Below are 6,941 nucleotides of genomic sequence, written 5' to 3'. Positions count from 1 at the left end.
GCCTAGCCATTCACGGATTTTGCCTCGCCATTCACAGATTTTGCCTAGCCATTCACGGATTTTGCCTCGCCATTCACGGATTTTGCCTCGCCATTCACGGATTTTGCCTCGCCATTCATGGATTTTCGTGACTCAGGAACCAATCCACCCTTTTTTCCATTGAAAGAATGCCCCACCATTCGCGGTTTCGCAATTTGCAGCACAGTACGACAAACAGGGTTGGCGGCAGGAAGGGCATCCGGCCATAAAACATTGCTTCAAAAAGGGGACCAAAAAACAACAACAACCACGGTCCCCGAAAAAGGCCAACCCCCGCTTGCGGGGGAAAAATGGCCTCTAAAGGTGTTTTTTTTTTTTTTTTAATTCACGGATTTTGCCTCGCCTTTCAAGGATTTTCGTGACTCAGGAACCAATCCACCCGTTTTTCCATTGAAAGAATGCCCCACCATTCGCGGTTTCGCAATTTGCAGCACTTTCCAGGAACCTATCCCCCGCGAATAGCAGGGACCGACAGTATATAATATATACATATATGTATATATAAATATATAACGCTTTGTTCATGACTGTGCCATAAGCGCCGCCCATTCTGCAGGCTACGCCTACCCCCTCTCTTCTCCAGTGTCGAAGCACCGCCCGATAGCCTGGCGTAGCCATTGTGTCCGCCTCACATGACTCTGATGCCCCATAGGCCTCTGGTGTATATTTGAAGAAAGAAAAAGCATCTTGTATCATGAAATAATATAGTGAGTGCGGGTGCGTGTGCATATTTGGAGAGATGAGTGTTTCCTGAAAAGAACATCTTAAGTGGGGTGTTTGTGAGGTCTTGCGTTTTTTTGTATTTTTTTTGTATACAGAGTCGAGGCTCGTGAAAGAGCTAACATTTATCAAACAAACAAATCAAACAAACAAGTAAACAAAGTATATAGAAATGGGAGCGGTCGACAAGATGGGGAGAGAGGGGAGGAAGCACACAAACACAACATTTGAGGGCAGGGACATCGGGAGATGTGTGGGAGGCAGAGGGCCTGGGGGGAGGCAGGATAGGTATAAAACGCAAGGACACCAAGGACTTCCAGGAAAGAAGACAAAAGACACCTCAAAAAAGTGGATTTGGTGTGAAATTAGCGGGGGTAGAAAAGATCAAGGTTTTGGATTGGGGAAGATAAGAGATGGTGGTGAACAGCCGTTTTATAGACCTGGAGGGAGGAGTGGGATTGAAGAGAGTGAGGGAGTTTGTTCCAGAGGTGGGAGAAAAGAGGAATGAAGGAGTGAAGGTGAGCAGAGAGTCTTGATTTTGGCAGTTTAACCATAAGAGGGTTGCAGGCAGATCTTGTGCGACCTGCAGGAATATTTGGGGGACAGAGCCCAGAGAGAGCTGGGGGAGCAAGGCCGGAGAGGAGTCGGTAGCAGACGGAAAGACCACCAACCTGCCTGCGGTGAGTAAGTGAAAGGCCCTTGGAGATAGCGTCATCGCGGGAGATTCCAATGATTCTGAACCCTTTGGTTTCAACAGCGTGAAGACGAGCTCAGTGTGAGGCAGGAGCACCAGCCCAGAGGGGAGAGCAGTATTCCATTGAGCTGCGGATGAAAGCCTTGTATGTGGTGAGGAGCTCAGGTGTGCCAAGGAAGGACTTCGCACGACGGAGGATGCCCAGTCGGCGACTGGCTTTGGAGGCCAGCTTGGAAATGTGGTTTTCCCAGGAAAGATCATGGCAGATATTGAGACCCAAAAGCTTCAGTGACAGAACTTCTTGGAGAGGATTATTCAGAAAGTAGATGGGAGGGTTGTCCAGTCGGTCTTTTCGGAGAGACATCGTAAGAGTGTGAGATTTGTCAGGATTGAAAGACATGTTCCACTTCTTTGCCCAGTCTGTGATTTTGTCCAGGTCTGCAGAGAGTGAGGAGGCTGCAGACTGCCGATCTGAGGGATGAGGAATGGAGCGGCAGAGAGGAGTCATCAGCAAAGAGATAGAGAGGATTTTCAAGAGAGTCAGAGAGATCATTGATGAAGACCAGAAAAAGCACAGGGCCCAGAACACTGCCTTGGGGAACTCCAGCCTGAACAGGAAGAGGAGATGAGAGAAACCCATTCAGGGCCACACGTTGACTACGACGAGAGAGGAAGTCCGCCAGCCATGCGTGGAGATTTCCATGGATACCAAAGGAGGAGAGTTTGGTGAGCAGAGCGGGGTGCCAGACCGTATCGAAGGCACGTGATATGTCGAGGGAGACAGCTCTAATTTCCTGTTTGGCATTGAGGACCTCCATCCATTGTTGAGACAGCAGAAGCAGCATGTCCAGAGTAGAGTGACCTGGTCTGAAACCAAATTGATGATCAGAGATCAAGCCATTGGAGAAGAGGAAAGATTTCATATCCGAAGCAATGATGGATTCCATGACTTTGCTGATAATTGGGAGAAGGCTGATTGGTCTGTAGTTGCTAGGATCTGTTTTTGCACCTTTTTTGTGCAAAGCGGTGATGTTGGCTGATTTCCAAGCAGATGGCAGTTGATCTTGAGCAAAAGAGAGGGTGAAGAGAACAGAGAGAGGGAGTGAAAGAGCGGAAGAACAGGATTTTAGGACCCGTGGGCTGATGCCGTCAGGTCCAGTTGCAAAATCAGAGTCGAGGGTTGACAGAAACTTTTCCACCTTGTCAGGAGGAAAGGACATGGAGTCCAGGAGCAGCTGGGTACTACTGGGTACGGTGGGTACAGAGAGGGATGGGTTTGGGACACAAGATTTAGAGGCAAACACAGAGTTGAGGCATTCAGCTTTTTCACGTGCAGAGTCAGCTGTGTAGCCGTTTGAGGTAAGGGAGGGGATGGAGGGGGAACAAACACCAGAAACAGATTTGACCAGATGCCACCAGGATTTGGAAGAGGGAGACAGATAAGAGAGTTCGGTCTTGAGAACGGAGAGATATTGTTTCCTGGTTCTCCTGAGGGTGGACACACACTTGTTTCGGGCTTTGTGAAAGAAATGAGATTTCCTTCCGTTGGATTTGCTTTCCAGGAGACGAAGGCAAGTTGTTTCTGGGCAACAGCCTCACCACAAGAATCCGTGTACCATGGACGGGAGGAAGGGTATGACAACTGAAGACGAGATGGGATAAATCTGTGCATCAGAGAGAGCAATTTACTTTGGAAGAATTCCCAGGATGAGTTGATGTCAGAGGTGGTAGAGATGGGAGACCAGTCTAGATGATTGATGGCTGCTTGAAGACCGTGCCAGTTGGCCTGAGTGAAATGCCAGACTCGTCGATGCTGAGGAGGCTCCCTGAGAATGGTCAGAGAGATGTCCACTTTAACAAGCACATGATCAGATGAGCCGATTGGAGCAGAAGAAGAGCAGCAGACATTTTCAGGGAAGTTAGTCATAACCAAGTCCAGAAGAGAAGATGCTCCGTTGACTGAGATCCGGGTCGGGAAATTGACAGATTGTGTCAGTCCCAGTGAGTCGCAGAAGTCCTTTGCTGAGGAGCCATGGCTGGTGAGAGAGGTACCCACACCCAGCCAACTGGCATGGTGACAATTGAAATCACCACATATGAGGAAGAGAGAGTTCGGATGAGTAGACAGAAGTTGGTCCATATTATCAGACAGCGAGATGTAGTTGGAGTCATCACTGTTTGGTGGACGGTACAACACACATATGAACAAGAGGTGGGAGCGAAGGGGAAGCCGTAGCCAGAGGTATTCCTGGGGGTGAGGTGGAGAGAGTGCAGTGCAGGGCAAGTGAGGAAGAGAGTTTTTGATAAAGATAGCAACCCCACCTCCAGGACGAGGCTCAGGTCTATCATACCGGAGGAGGGAGTAACCCGGGAGAGATACTAAGGAATCAGAGACATCATGAAGGAGGAAAGTTTCTGTTAAGCAGATCACGTCTGGTTTGACAGAAGCAACCTGTATGGAGAGATCAGTTGAGTTTGAATGAAGGCCCTGGATGTTTGAGGTCCATACCGTTAATGAAGAGGAAGGGGGAGCATCGGATACAGAACAGGGGGGAGGAGGGTTAGGGTAAGATGTGGAAGAGGTGAAAGAGGTAGGGAGAGCTGTTGAAGGTGTGTCAGAGATTTCCGAATAGCTCGGAGAAAGGGAAGGATGGGGCGGACAAAAGGTTTGATGGTGATTGGGTGAGGCACAATGAGGTGTTATTTGAGGAGAGGGAAGAGTGAGGCAGAAGGTTGGGGGAGATGGAGGTGAGAGTTGGAAGAGGGAAGAAGTGTGGAGGAAGCTTTGAGGAGGAGGGAGTGAGAGGGGGGAAATTGAGAAGAAATGAGGGTGGGGAGATTTGAAGGGGAGGGGCGAGGGGGGAGTTTAGGAGGGAAGGGACAAGGGGAGGGATTTGAAAGGGATGGGATATGGGGGAGATTTGGAGGGGAGGGGTGAGGGGGGAGTCAAGGAGGGGAGGGGTGAGGGGGAGTCTTGGAGGGGAGTGGTGTGGGGGGAGTTTAGGAGAGAAGGGGAAAGGGGGGAGATTTGAAAGGGATGGGTGATGGGGAGGATTAGGAGGGGTGGGGTGAGATTGGATATTAGAAAGTGTACGATTAATGGGAAACGAACATTTATTGCAAAATGAGTTTCTTGTGACCTTCGAGTCAAAAATACGTTTAAGGACGCTGGAGGGAGGATGGAGTGCAGGAGAGTTTAGGGAATGTACAAAAGAGGCACTGAAAGAGATGGAATTTTTTTTTGGGATGAATAGATTTGGTGAGCAAGTCGAAAGCAGCCTTTTAAAGAAGAAGAAGAAAAAGGTGTTATAATATATGACGGAATACAGAACTTGAGGGGAAAGTGTAAACATTATAAGGTTAATAACAGTGAACAGTAATAACTGTTATTACAGTAACAATAATAACAGTGAACGTCGTTCGAAGAACGAACGAACGAATGAGAACGAATAAACGAATGAGAACAAAGAATAAGAACAGAGAAGGAAATGTATTTTTTTTTTTTGGAGTTGATTTTAAACAAGGAAGTAGGTAGGCTATGGGGTGAAAAGACTGGGAAAAGCAGAGAACGAAAGTTATTGGAGCACAAACGACGGACCGCTGAGAGGAAAACGAAGCCTCAAGGTTGGACACTGTACAAGGCCTCAAAAGACACGGCACGATTTAACACGATTTTCTATACAGGTACGAAAGATTTGCACCGAAAATCTTCCTCGGGACACACGATACGTACAACACCATAAAATAAATACAGTTTATAACGAAAAAGAAATGGGAACAATTACTTAACTTCGATTTCGATGGAGAGCGTGGACAGCTGCGAATAAACGAAAACCTCGCCGGCAAGACCGGAAGCGGTGCGTTTTGATTTTATTGATGTTTTAAAACTCCCTGTGCTTTGAGGCTGTACAAAGCTAAACCCTTTCTGTCAGTACCACAATTTATTGTAATGATATCATTTTGACTAGCTGACATCGTTTAAGACTTCAATAAAACAAGCATTCTGAGTATTGCGCTGCAATACATGTCCCCTACCGGCAGTCTGTCGTCCGGAAAACTGTTGGGGAAATTACCAAAGGGTTATTCACCCACAGGTTCTGAATCGTTCCCAATCGCTAATTACCTCAGGACGGGCTCACCTGTGATTCGCACTCGGGACTTCGATTTATACACCTTGCAGACAGGTCAGCAGAAGCACGAGAAAATAAGTTGTTGATAAAGAACCTTTCGAGTCGCTAAATATCAGTAATTTATTATATTTTCCGGTTCACGATCAATGATCGATGTGTATATATATATATATATATATATATATATATATATATATATATACAGTATATATATATATACAGTATATATATATATATATATATATATATATATATATATATATATATATATATATGTTGCTCGGCTTGGCTCCGCCCCTCACGAAAGCGTGCGCTGTGTCGCGCTTTTGACGTTCGCGAGACGAGGCTGAGGGCGCGCGGTGCGGCTTGAGGAGAACTCTAGAATAAACAAAGTGCCATAACTTTGTCAAAAATGATCGAACCATCGTGAAGTTCGAACTTGATCTGTAACTTATCATGAGGAAAGCATGTGCCAAGTTTGAAATCATTAGCATTAAGAGTTTAGAAAAAAAAGTCCGGAAAGCTGTTCTTTGCGTGACGGACTGACAGACTGACAGACTGACAGACGGAGGGACAGAGTGCAAACCTATAGTCTCCTCCGGTGTACACCGTAGAGGACTAATAAATCCCAAGAAAATTGGACAAAATTAGACGTTTTTAGACAAAAAGAAACAAACAGTTTAAATACCTTCATATGTGTCTGCCTTTCGAACCAGGGGTTGCTTGTATTATTTGAAAGGTCTATTAGATGTGTGTTTGTATTTTCAGAGGTCCCTCGAGGTATTCTGAATTCTCGCCATAAGGTCGTGCGATAGTATGTGATGCTGAGTTGAGAATTTTCAAAAATTAAATTGCGGTTTTACAATTCGCGGATCAGGTCTGTCAAATCCTCACCATTAGGTTATGTGACAGCATCTGAGGATGAGTGTGGGTTTTCCAAAATGAAATCCGTGAAGAATGTGCGGCCTGTGACGATGACTAAGACAAGTTGAACTGCCGTACCACCATGTAATAGCACAGTGTGTGGGGCTGAGCGTAGCTTTTCAAAAATTAAATTAGTTAAGAAAGTGCGGAGTGAGACCAGGGACCAAGGCAAGTTGAATTGCCTCGCCATTAGGTCCTGCGACAGTGTGTGAGGCGAAGCGTATCTTTTCAAAAATGAATGTAGTATTAAATTGTGGATCCAGTTGTATGCAGTATAGTGATTGTTGTGTTTGACTAAGATGGGGGCATCATGTTTGATGAGTGACCCTGAGGGCAGAGCTCACGAGGCGTGAACTTCACCAGAATAAAGGCCTCAAGCACGAAGCTGTACGGAGTTTGTATATGGTTATTGTACCGGTTCAAATACAATATAT

This window comes from Myxine glutinosa, chromosome 7 (genome assembly GCF_964187855.1).
Source record: "Myxine glutinosa chromosome 7, kmMyxGlut1.1, whole genome shotgun sequence".
In the NCBI taxonomy this organism is placed as follows: domain Eukaryota; kingdom Metazoa; phylum Chordata; class Myxini; order Myxiniformes; family Myxinidae; genus Myxine; species Myxine glutinosa.
This window is presented reverse-complemented; position numbering follows the sequence as displayed.